Here is a 13,633-nt window from a genome sequence, read left to right as displayed (position 1 = left end):
AAAAGGAAACAAGATAGCCATTATTCCCTCATTAATACATTTGATTTTCTTTGGGTTTTAAAATAAAATTTAATACACTCGCTTCATTAAAATTTCAAACACTACGTAAGATTGACATAAATGAAAAGTGAAGATCTCTTCCCTCCAAAATTCCCATTAACACTCCTTGAAGTAACCACTCTTAAAGTTTGTTGTGTATCCTTTCAGAACGTGTACATGTGTATGTTCAGTATTTGTTCAGTATTTGCTGTAACAAAATACCATAGACTGAGTGTATTAAACAACAGACATTTAAGGCTTTTATTTACCACAGTTCTGGAGGCTGGGAAGTATAAGATGAAGTTGCCAGTCATTTCAGTTCCTGGTGAAAACTCTCTTCCTGGCTTGTAGGTGGCTGCCTTCTTACTGCATCCTGAATGGTGGAGAGAGGGATCTCTCTCTTTCTTACTCTTCTTATAAAGCCACTGATACCATATTATGAGGGACCACACTCATGATCTCATCTTATACTACCTTCCAAAGGTCTCATCTCAAAATGTCATCCCCTTAGGTTAGGACTTAACATACAAATCTGGAGGGAGGGGACACAATTCAGTCCATAGGATGATAGGTATATACACACACACATATATGTAAATATATGAAATATATATAATGTTATATGTGTATATATAAAACATTTGACTATATTTAACAATTTGAATCATATCATACTGATGGTAAAGCATTGTAATTTTTAAAAATAGATTTATTTATTTATTTATTTATTTATTTATTTATTTATTTTAAAGATTTTATTTATTTATTCACAAGAGACACAGAGAAAGAGGCAGAGACATAGAGGGAAAAGCAAACTCCTTGTAGGGAGCCTGATGTGAGACTCGATCTCCGGACTGGGATCATGCCTTGAGTCGAAGGCAGGCGCTTAACGGCTGAGCCAGCCAGGTGTCCCAAAATAGAATTTATTTTTTTAAAGCACTTGTAGGTTCACAGAAAAATTGAGTGGCAGTATAGAGACTTCTCATATATCCCCTGCCCCTTCACGAGCATTACCTACCCGCTATCAACATCTCCTTTCAGAGTGGCACATTTATTACAATCAATGTACACACTGACACATAATCATCTCCCAGAGTCCCTAGTTTAAAGGGATTCACTCTTGGTCTTATACATTCTACAGGTTTGGACAAACAGAATTACGTGTATCTGCCACGATGATATCATACAAAGTAGTTCATCTGCTCTGAAAATTCCATGTTTCATTTATTCATCCCTCCTTCTTCCCTAACACCTACTGATCTTCTAACTCCCCAGAATTTTGCTTCCAGAATGTTACGCAGTTGGAATTACACGGTATGTCATCTTTTCACCTTGGCTTTTTTTCACTTAATAATGTGCATTTAAGTTTCTTCCATGTCTTTTCATATCTTGATGGCTCATACCTTTTTAAGCTCTGAACAATATTCCATTGTCTGGATGTACCACAGTTTATTCATTCACTTACTGAAGGACATCTTGGTTGCTTCCAGTTTTGGCAATTATAAATAAAGCTAATATAAACATCTATGTGCAGGATTTTGTGTCAGCATAAGTGATTAATTTCTTTGGACAAATACAAAGGAGGGAAATTGCTGGATTTTGTATGGTAACAATTTGTTTATACTGCCAAACTATCTTCCAAAGTGGCTGTACTATTTTACATTCCTACCAGCAGTGAATGAATATTCCTGTTGCTCAACATCCTCACCAGCATTTGGTGTTGTCAGTGTTCTGGATTTTGGCCATTCTAATAGGTATGTTTTGTTTTAATTTGAATTTCCCTGATGACATTTGATGTGGAACATCTTTTCATAGGCTTATTTGCCATCTCTATATCTTCTTTGTCGCAGTGTCTGTTCAGGAATTTCCCTCATTTTTATATTAGGTTGTTCGTATTCTTATTGTTGAGTTTTAGGAGTTTTTGTTGTTGTTTGTTTTTTAGTTTATGGATAACAGTTCTTTATCATATATATCTTTTGCAAACATTTTCTCCCAGTGTGTTTTTTGTCTTGTCATCTGCTTAATAGTATCTTTTACAGAACAGAAATTTTTGCTTTTAATGAAGTCTAGCTAATCATTTTTCCTTTCATGGATCATGCCTTTGGTGTCTTTGCTACACCCAAGATCATTTAGGTTTTTCTCTTATGTTATCTTCTAGGAATTATATAGTTTTGCACCTTGCATTTAGGTCTGTGATCAATTTTAAGTTATTTTTTGAGGGGTATAAAGTCTGTGTCTAGATTTTTGGGTTTTTTTTGCATGTTCATGTCCAGTTCTAGCTCTACTTGTTGAAAAGATTCTTTTATCCATGGTATTGCCTTTGCCTTTGTTCAAGATCAGTTGGCTATATTTATATGGAGCTATTTTTGAGCCTTTGTTCTCTCCCATTGTATTATTTCACCAATACGACATTCTCTGGATTACTGTTTTATCATTCGTCTTGAAGTCAAGTCGTGTTAGTCCCCCAACTCTGTTCTTTCAATATTGTGTTGACTGTTTTGAGTATTTTGCCTCTCCATATAAACTTTAGTATCAGTTTGTTAATATCCCCAAGATAACCTGCTGAGATTTGATTGGGACTGCTTTGATTTTGTATTTCAGATTGGGAAGAACAGACATTTATTTGACTATTAAATTTTTCTATCAATGAACATGGAATATCTTTCATTTATTTAGTTCTTCTATGATTTCTTTCATCAGAGTTATGTAATTTTCTTCATATAGATCCTATACATATTTTGTTTTATTTGTACCTAAGTATTTTATTTTGAGGGATGCATTTGACTAATTTTACATGAATAATTTTCATTGTATGAATAATGCAGTAAAAATATTAAGGAAAATTTCAAAAAAATAAAATAATCAAAATAATGTTACCCATATAGTTTTGCTTATTAATATTCTCTTCCAGTTATTATCTATATGAATACCTAATTTGCAGTTATATTTGCATATATTTGCATTGCAAATACCCTTTTAAATCCCACGCTTAAAAAATTGACATTGATGTGAATGTTTTTCTTGTGACTATGTGGTCTTTATCATTAGCCTTGTCAAAAACTGCAAGTATGTATATCATTATTCATGCCTGTCAATAGCTGATTTTTTTTTCTTACCATAAGTAAGAAGTTGGTTTTAAAATTCACAACTTACTAGGAAAAGTAGTAGGAAAATACTCATATATGGCTATAAGTATTCTGTAATTTTCTAGTTTTGTGACTTTGAGTAAGTTCAGAATTAACTGTTAACTATGCTTCATTTTTCTTATTTATAAAGTAGGTTCAAGTAATTCATATTTTTCCTGAAGTGTAATGAGGGGTAAATCCCATAAGCTATTTTAACTCCTTAGACTATTTACTAGCTTATAGTATGTGCTCAATAAATGTTGCATGTATATGTTTATTAATCAAAAATATTAACAAATACTTATTAAAATGATTAACATATTTCAAATGTTAGATATACAGTTAAATCAACACCAGACATTTTGAAGTCCACAAGGAATACTATAAACCAAAGGATTCTGCAATAATTTTAGCAAAAAAGTAATCCAGTATTAAAGCTATTTTTCTTTTCTGTTAACACAACAGTAAAAGATGAATAGACCAGTTATGGATGACTCAACTTTTCCCATTAATCAGAAACTTCAATTGACTCAGTTGATTGCTGACAGCTATTTTCTGAATATTTACAGAAGGCAGTGAATGGATGACCCACAGAAATATTATTAGGAGAAGATGCCACATAAAAATGCAGTAGACCGTGAAGAGTTTACTGTACTTAGCAAAAAATATAACATTCCCAGGGCTTTATCCTTGCCAGTGATGAAATAGTAAGCCTTTATGCCTAAAATGCTGGCATTCCAGAAAGATGGATGTCTTCTTTCAAAGTTCTCCTGAACAAGCCATGAAGAACAGCATTAGCTGACCCTAAGGGTATGGTTGACTTTGCTACACAGAGCAGCAAGAGTGACCTTAATTCCATATCCATCAATGAGATTTATGATCTGCTTATAAAAGGCAAAAAGCAGAAAATACATTAAATGCTAATAGAATCCACAGTAAAAACTTTACAAGGAATATACATATGCATGCACATATGCACACATACACGAACATGGATATATTTTGATTGTTGCTTTGCCAGAAAGATATGCAGAAGGACCTTCAATGTGTGTCTTGATTCAAAAAAGGCTGAAAATGATGAAGATATATATTTTAAAGTAAGTCATGGCCTTACCCTCCTTCTTGATACTTCTAATGATCCTGAAATTTTCTCTTAATGTTTTTTGTTGTTGTTGTTGAGAAGGAAATCTGAGTAGATTGGATCTATGCATAATCATTTTATGGTTGAGCAAAATTTTATGTTCCTCTACAACAATCCAAGAGAGACTGGGATTTCTTCCAGGAGCTATCCTGTGCTTCGTTAATTTTAAGGCCACCTTCAACTACACAGATCGTAGTTACTTAAGAAGAATTCCTATACCATAAGGACAGATAAAATTTCTATTGGATATTTAGGCATTTGATTCTTTTCCAAAAATCATGGGGAATGTTTTCTGAAATTCTAGGGACAAATGCAAAATTGAGCACATTCAGGAATCAGGTGATCTTTCTTTGCAACAGTTTATGTAAAAAACAGTTTCATCAAAAATTGTTTCCTGCTGGAGTTAAAATAATAAAATAGAATTTCGATAAAACCATTTGCAACTTGGAGAAAATCGGAAGTTGAAATTTGGGTTACCATCAAATTTTTAATAGTGTAAGAACTCTAGTCTTGTTTTCAGAAAACTAGGGGAAAAAAGACAAGGAAAATTTACTCTGTATGAAGATTTTTAGTTCACAGAATCTTACACTTTAACAGAGCCTAGACATCATTCAGCCCCTGCCACACCACCCCATTAAAAGACCATCTCTCCTATTTTCCATGGTGTTTTTGTCATATGATCATTCATATGCCCTGATATTCCAGCAGTTTTACTGTTGGACACTTCTAGTTGCTGAAATCACTTATATGGAGATGCGACTCCTCCTTAAAATACTCACTAATTGTTACTGGATCTGCCTCGAATTAGGAGAGAAGATTTGTTTCTTTTGTTTACTGATGTCATTTTATGAAATAAAAAAGTCATAACAGCTTTAAGAAAACTATTTTGCTCTTCTCAATCTTTTCTTGCTTAGGCTAAGCCGAGTTATACACACAGATTTTGGAGCCCAGCTGAGATAAGATTCCTCTTTGCCTCTACCTAATTTTGTGGCATTGTTGAACCTTTCTACATCTTAGTTTCATTGCCTATCAAATAGCTAAGAAGCAACTAACCTTGTACGTCTCTGAGACTTAAATAACAACCCATACTCTCAGCTTTTTTTAACTACTATTTTTAATTTTCTTGAACCATTCCTTGTGTAACTTAAATCCTTAAGAGGTAGAATGGATCCAGATAAGTTTGATTTGAATCCATTTCTTTGAAAAAGGTCAGTGTTTAATTTCTGTAAGTTTCTGGGAGTGGAGGTTGAGAGAGACAAAGGGCAGAGAGAAGGATGAAGGGAGGGAGGATGAGAGGAAGAGGTGTTTGTGTGGTGCAGTTACATTACTCTGGCATCTGATGCTCAGGGATTTTAACTCCATTGAAGTCTTGCTTTTCATTTTATGGATAATATTACTTCTTTTATTTCTCCTGGAGTCAATCTAAACATGAAATTCAGACCCTTTTTTTTTTTTTATTTTAAAAGGATTTAGAAAAAGTTTCCCCAAAATTTGCCACTTTAGGGACATTTTGTAGACTATTTTGAGCTGAAGGCAATCAAAACCCAGTGGCCTTAAGAGAAACTTGTTTCCTCCTTTAACAAATTCCAGAAAAAACTAAGTGAGAGTTCTTTTCTAGTATTAGAGTTATTACCAGAGATAGATTTTATGTGATGACCCACCCGCATGGCAAGACAAACATCTAATTACCAAACATTGGCTCTTCTTATTGCCCTATGACTAGCCCTCCATCCTTTGAAGCCCCAGGTTCCTATCCCATTGCTGAACGTAGGATGTCACATATCCTCATTTTACCTTTCTGTCTTTGAACGTCTCGTGTTTGTGGTTTTCCTATATATATACAAAAGTAGATTTTCTTCTGTTAATCTGTCTCATGTCAATTTAACTTTTAGATTAGCCATTAGAATCTTTGAAAGGTAGAATAAAATCTTTCCTCCCCAACCATTACATGCACTCAATCATACACACATATACACATCACATCAAGTCTCTGACTATACAGAAAAATTAATAAAAGTTTGGGAAATTAAAAAAGCTTTTGTTTGTAGCATATAAAAACTTAAATATGTGACATCTTTGTTCTTGCAGGGAGGGAAAAATAATTTTCCCTCTATCCTTCTAGGTTCTTGGCTAAGATTGACGTGTAATAAAAAGATTAACAGGAGAAAAGCAAACATACTGAATAACATGTACGCCTCCGGTATACATGGGAGGTAACCAGGAAAACTGAGTAACTCCCTGAAAAGGCCCAAGCCGCCACCTTAAACACCATCTCTAGCTAAAAACAAAAGAGATGTTGGGGGTGAGAGTGGGGGTGGGGGTTGGTGGGCAGAGACCGGTTATGGGAGGCTACCAGGAAAAGCACAATCAACCAGGGTAAGGTTGCTATGCATTAAGTCATTGCCAATAAGTTTCTTGAGATTTAGAGGCATCCTCCTCTTCCTGGGACAGAGAGGCAGTCACCCTTCCAAATGGAGATTTCTCTTATAAATGTAAATGTCTCTTACAAAAGGGTAACTTCTATTTAGTTGTCAAAATATTTCCTATTTCTTAAAGATAATCAACCTAAAATAATCCTTTTGCCAAAGAGACATATTTTAGGGGGCAAATTCTCCTCTTCATTCTAAAATGGTTTCTCTAGGGGCACTTGGGTGGCTTAGTTGGTGGGGCATCTGCCTTTGGCTCAGGTCATAATCTCAGGGTCCTGGGATCAGCCTCACAGGGCTCCCTGTTCAATGAGGAGTCTGTTTCTCCCTCTCCCTCTGCCTCTCTTCCTCCCCTCCATTCTCTCTCTCTCTCTCAAATAAATAAATAAATCTTTTAAAATTTTTTTAAAAAATAAAACATTTTCTCTACATTCAAGTATGTGTCTTTGTCACTGCTCTTTTCTGGTCTCCTCTCCTGCAGAAGCAAGAGCACCAAAATTCCTCTAGGGAGTTTCCCTCATTAAAAGGATCAGATTCTTAAGATGCAATTAGTCTAAGAGTATTAGTGACAGCTATTACAAAAATGATTTGGCTCTAATTAATAAATTTCTTTTTTTAGAGATCTTATCCTTTCATAAAATTCAATAACAAAATAATGTAATCCGACAGAGAGTTTTTGGTATTGTCAATGTGGGGAGGCAGTTTAGCTATTTATGGAAGATCTTTAAACAAGAACAGTTTTTATTACTTTGAAATCACTTGCAGATGTTATTCAATATCTTTGCAGTTGCCATAAGATCAAAACTAAGATATGGCACTTGTTACAGCCATCTGTTTAATGCTTCATTGAGAAACTTTATTCTTTAGCTTTTTTGATGTTACTTTTATGAGTCTAAATCTCTGCAAAGGTAATGTTTAAAATCATTGTCTTCATGAGTACCTTACTTGTGGGGTTTTAAGCCTGTCTTCACTACTAAATGAGATTATAAGCTATATGGAAGTAGATATTCTGGTATGTTGTTTCCTGTTATTTGCTTATCATTTGGCACAATGTCTGGCACATGGGAGAGTTTCAGTAAATGTTGGTAGAATGAGTGAATGAACGAAAACAATTTTTAAGATTCAACAGAAAAAAAATGGCAAAAATCACTCAATTCATTTTTAGATAAGGAAAAAAGGGGCCTTAATAACTGTCTAGTTGCCCAGTATAAAAAAATTAAAACCACAGTTTCAATTATTATAAGCATTGTTACTATGATTGGGCATTAATCATAATCACATACTCAAAAAGCCTAATTATGAGTTGATATTACAATTAAAGGTTATGGAGAAAAGCAAAGGAACAGAGCAGTGAGGCCTAATTTTGGTAATGGTTGAAATTGCTGTTTGCTACTCATATCAGAATAATAATTATTGGAGCACCTGGGTGGCTCAGTGGTTGAGGATCTGCCTTTGGTTTAGGTAGGGATCCCAGGGTCCTGGGATGAAGTCCCACATCTGGCTCCCTGCGTGGAGCCTGTTTCTCCCTCTGCCTATGTCTCTGCCTCTGTCTGTCTCTCATGAATAAATAAATAAAATCTTTTAATAAAAAAATAATTATTGGTAAAAAATAGTATGGGAATAACTTGTTATTTTTTTAAAGATTTATTTATTTATTTATTTATTTATTTATTTATTTATTTATTTATGATAGACATAGGGAGAGAGAGAGAGAGAGAGAGGCAGAGACACAGGAGGAGGGAGAAGCAGGCTCATGCAGGGAGCCCAACATGGGACTCGATCCCGGGTCTCCAGGATCGCGCCCTGGGCCAAAGGCAGGCGCTAAACCTCTGAGCCACCCAGGGATCCCCTAACTTGTTATTATTTAGATAAATGTAGATAGAATTTTTGCAAGAACCATTTCTTAGATATTAATATACAATCACCACCTTCCTCTCTCCTCTTCTAGTGAAAGACAGAGATCCAAGAGTCTGAATTCTGAAGCCAGGCTGTCTGGGTGTAAATCTCAGCTCCGTGCCTCCCAAGTCATTCATCTCTGGACAAGCTGCATAACTCTCATTGCTTCCTTTCCCCACTTGGAAAATGGAGATGATAATGTACCCACTGCCTAGTATTATTTAATATTTCTAATCTCCTGGCTCCCTCTCTCTTTCTCTTTCTCTATCCTTCCTTCTTTCTTTCTTTCCTTCCTTCTCTTTTTCAAAGCAGTATCCCCTTAATTGCTGCATCCTTTTATAACAATTTTCTAATGTGCTTTATATTAAACTGAGCCATATGAAATTGGTTCATTGTTGAAGGGGAACAGAATGTATCACTTCAAATCTGCCTCTTTGGCGAAAGGATTATTTTAGGCTGATTATTTTTAAGAAACAGAAGACACAGGAAATGTAGATATTACTCTGTTATAAATCACATTACAAGGGAAATCTCCGTTTGCAAAGACTGTCTTTCTCTCTATGTGGGAAAGAGGGGGATGCCTCTAAATCTCAAGAAACTCTCATCAGTGAAGAAGGTGATGACTTAAGGCTTAGCAACCTTACCCTGGTCTATTGTGTTTTTCCTGGTAGCTTCCCATAACTGGTCTCTACCCACCAACCGCCCCCCCCCAACCCCACCCTACAACACTTTCTTTTGATTTTAGCTGGAGATGATATTTAGGGTGGTGGGCTTAGGCCATTTCAGGGAGTTACTCGGTTTTCCTGGGTATCTCTCATGTAATACAGGAGGTATATATATTATTCAGTTTACTTTTCTCCTGTTAATCTGTCTTTTTATTACAGGTCAATCTTAGCCAAGAACCTAGAAGGATAGAGGAAAATTATTTTTCCTCTCTCACAATATTTTTTTGGGAGAGACTATAAAATGGGAATATATAGTCTTTAGGAAAGATACAACAAACTTAAATGAGCAGATAAACAAAGTTTGAGTTAAGATAATGTTTGAGTTAAGAATTTCTTTATTCTTTCCATAGAGAACTCTTTTTATTCCCCTACTGAAGAGGACTATGGCAATTATTACATTACATTTTACCCCTACAACTTTATTTAAGACTTTTTTTTTTTTTTTACATTTCGACATCTCTGACACTGGGATGTATTTTACAATCTGTAGAGCCTAGTAGTTACTGTCATAGAGATGCTCCGGTTATCATAGAGTGGCTGTCATTGTGTGTACGTGGATGTATTTTTAAAAAATATTTATGTATTTATTTTAGAGGGAGGAGGGGCAGAGAGAGAGAGAGAGTGAATCTCAAGCAGACTCCCTGCTAAGCAAGGAGCCCCCATGACTCTGGGCTCAATCTCACCTCCCTGAGAACATGACCCAAGCTGAAATCACCAGTCGGTTGCTCAATTGACTGAGCCACCCAGGTGCCCTATGAATTTAGTCATAACTGTACATATTGTCATTGGATTTATGTGCATTGCTGATACTAAATATTTTGAGTTTAATTGTGATTTGAGATGTCTAAAATATGTTAATCTATGGTTTGGCCTTTTCTGAAATCTATAAAGAAAAGCGAAGGAAACAAAACAGTGAAGACTAATTTTGGTATTAATGACACAAATATTTGTCATTGTCATAATAATCACAATTGTATTATTTTCTTCAAAAGTAAATACAAGTGCTTTGTGGAAGCTCACAAGAAGAGAGACTCACAAGAAGATTAAGTTGTGTTATATTTTGTTACCAAACTATTTTCAGAATGATTGCATCTTTCACTGTGAAGGCAAGATAAATTGTTAAAATCCTCAGATTGGACTTTTTAAAATTTCAAAGTAGAGATTGATGGGATGAGAGAGGTTATTTCAAAAAGTATGATGTGAAAAACGTATCTACATGAAAAGAAAGTATTTTATCATAGAGCAATTAGTATTTAGTTAGTTCTTTTAATAAGCAGTACATAAAATAATGATGTATCGTGCAATCAGTGTCATTTTAGATTCACTGAGACAAAAGAGAAAGTATTTTGAGTTTGACCATTAAGTGCAATGGATTTTAATTTCTTCAAAATATATTACTTCACTGCTTCCCCTGTGTGAGACAATAGAAGAATTAAATGCTGAATTGGTTTCCTAGGGCTGCCACAAAAGTACTACAAAGTTGGTAGCTTAAAACGAGAGAACTCTATTGCTCTTCAGCTCTGGAGGCTAGAAGCTCAAATTCAAAGTGTTAGCAGGGCCATGCTCCCTCTGGAGCCTGTAGGGGACAGTCCTTCCTTGCCTCTTCCTATCTCTTTGTGGTGCTGTCAATCCTTGGCATTCTTGGCTTGCAGCTGCATCAATTCTGTTTCTGCCCATGTTGCAGATGTCTCCTGAATCTGGATCTTTGCATGGTCTTTATCTCACTTATAAGGACACCACTCATATTGGATAGGGCCTGCCCTAATGACCTCATCTTAATTTATTACATCTGCAAATACCTTCTTTCCAAATAAGGTAACATTCACAAATGATGAATTCTAACAGAGGTTAGAATTTCAACTTTTTTTTTTTTTTTTGCAGACACAATTTAGCTCATAACAAATGCTATTTGTGAAACAGAAAAGATAATAGAGATATGTGTTCATCCCACAAACTGCTTACATTTTGGTAGAGTATATATTAATTATTTGTATAATCCCTTCCTTTGTGTATGGATGGAACCTGTTCCTTGCTTCTAACAATGGAATGTGGCAAAGGTAATGGAATGTCATTACTGTGATTACGTTATAATACATACAAGGCTTTGTCTTGCTGGAAGACATATTAGAGAAGCTGCCCCTAACTGGCTCTGAAGAAGCAAGCTGCCATGAGTAAGTGCCCGTGTTGGAAAAACCCATGTAGCAAGGAACTGAGTAGCCTCTAGGAGTTAAGGGCTGTCACCAGCAATAAGCTGAAACATCTCTGTCATGCAGACACAAGGAATTGAATTCTGCTAACAATCCAAGGAAGCTTAGAGGCAGATTCTTCTGTAGTCGAGCCTCTATTGACAATCACACCCGTAGCCAGAACATAAATATACGGTACGGCAAGAGCTTAGAGCCAAGACCCAGCTAAGCTGTACCCAGAATTTGGGCCCACAGAAATTATAAAATAATAAATGTGTGTTGTTTTAAGTGGCTAGGTTCGTAGTCACTTGTAATGTAACAATATAAAACTAATACAACATAGATAATATTATGAGCTTTTCAGAGTGGTTGTAAGAAGTAAATAAGGGATGCATGTAAAAGAATCAATAGAGGGCCTAGCATATTGTAGGCACTAAGCACGTTAGTTCCCATGAGTTTCCTTTCTTTCAATCTAGAATATGAAATTCTAGTCACAACTTGAAACTAAGTCGTTATTTAAAATGTGATGAAATGGACAATAAATTGACCTGCATAAAAATTATGTGTATTAACACTTTCCTGCTTTTAATAGTAGTATAAAAAAATTCAAAACCAAATTTGTTAGAACGTTCATACTACAAAAAGAGATACACAGATTCAAAGCAATCCGCATTAAAATCTCAATGAGATTCTTTACAGACATAGAAAGACTATCCTATGGAATTCCCATGGAAACAAAAAAAGACCCCACTAGTCAAATTGATCTTGAGCAGAAAAAGCAAAGCTGGAAGCATCATGCTTCCTGATTTAAAATATATTACATAGCTACAATAATCAAAATCATATAGTACTGGCATAAAAACAGACATGTAGCCCAATGGAATGAAGTAGAGAGCCCAAAGATAAGCCCACACATGTGTGGTCAACTTATCTTGGACAGAGCTGTCAAAGATACACAATAGGGGAAAGATAGTCTTTTAAACAAATGATTTGGGGAAAAATGGAAATCCACATGTATGAAAAGTATGAACCTGGAAACTTATCTTACATCATACACAAAGATAAACGCAGAATAGATCAGAGATTTAAACATGAGGAACTGCAAAACTAGAAGAAAACATAAGAAAAACGTCATGACATTCCTTTTGGAAATGATTTCTTGAACATTACATCAAAAGCACCAGCAACAAAAGCAAAAATACAACAAACAAACAAACAAACAAACAAACAAAAACAACCAGTGGGACGACATCAGATTAAAAAGCTTTGCACACTGCACAGCAAAGGAATCAATCAAAAGTTAAAAGGTAACCTACAGATAAGGAGAAAATATTTGCAAACATCCATCTGATAAGGGGATAGATACTTCTCTAAGGGTCAACAGGAATATGATAAAATGTTCAATGGAGAGTCACATTATATCATTAAAACAAAGAGAATAAGTGTCAACAATGTGGAGAGATTGGACTCTTGTGTACTTTTTGTGGAAAAGTAAAATGGTGGGGCCATTATGAAAAAGGGTTTGGGTTCCTGAAAAACTTAAAAATTGAATTAACATAAGATCCAACAATCCCACAGAAGTATATATCCAAAATAATTGAGATCAGGATCTCAAAAGAGATATATGCACTCCCGTGTTCTTTGCAGCATTATTCATAATAGCCAAAAATACAGAAATAATCTAAATGCCCACCAACAAAGGAATGAACAAAGAAACATTTATCGTTGATGAGAAATCTTGTATCAGTCTAGTTTTTGTTCCTTTGTAAATAAACTCTTTTCTTTCCTCTTTGGAAGCATTTCAAACCTTCGTTTTATTATCGGTATTCTGAAATTTTACAATTTTATGTGTTCTACTTGGTATTTGTTTGTATGTTTGTTTGGTTATTATATTGGTTAGTTGTAGGTCTTTAAATATGAAGCCTGGGGTCTTTTCCTTCTAGGAAATGCTCTTATGTTATCTATTCTGTGCTTTCCTTTTCCAAATTTTCTTTATTCTTGCTCTCTAGATTTTCTAGATTTAGAAGGTAGATGATTTCATTTATGTGTATATTCTATCTTTCCTCATATTTTAAAATTTAATCAGTCAAGTAAT

At 34.9% G+C, this 13,633-nt stretch overlaps 1 long non-coding RNA gene across 4 annotated transcripts in view; it reads left to right on the top strand.

The window, feature by feature from the left end:
- Nucleotides 1-13,633, top strand: part of LOC140603175 (uncharacterized) — a 43,707-nt gene that overhangs the window by 18,434 nt on the left and 11,640 nt on the right. For 3 of the 4 annotated variants that reach the window (XR_012006233.1, XR_012006231.1, XR_012006232.1), the window contains one exon: nucleotides 8,680-8,827. This is a non-coding gene — a long non-coding RNA (uncharacterized lncRNA). Of the gene's footprint in view, nucleotides 1-8,679; nucleotides 8,828-11,416; nucleotides 11,524-13,633 lie in introns of those variants that run through there. The other variant, XR_012006234.1, reaches the window with a different exon arrangement.

This window comes from Canis lupus, chromosome 13, assembly GCF_048164855.1.
Source record: "Canis lupus baileyi chromosome 13, mCanLup2.hap1, whole genome shotgun sequence".
Lineage (NCBI taxonomy): Eukaryota > Metazoa > Chordata > Mammalia > Carnivora > Canidae > Canis > Canis lupus.
This window is presented reverse-complemented; position numbering and strand designations above follow the sequence as displayed.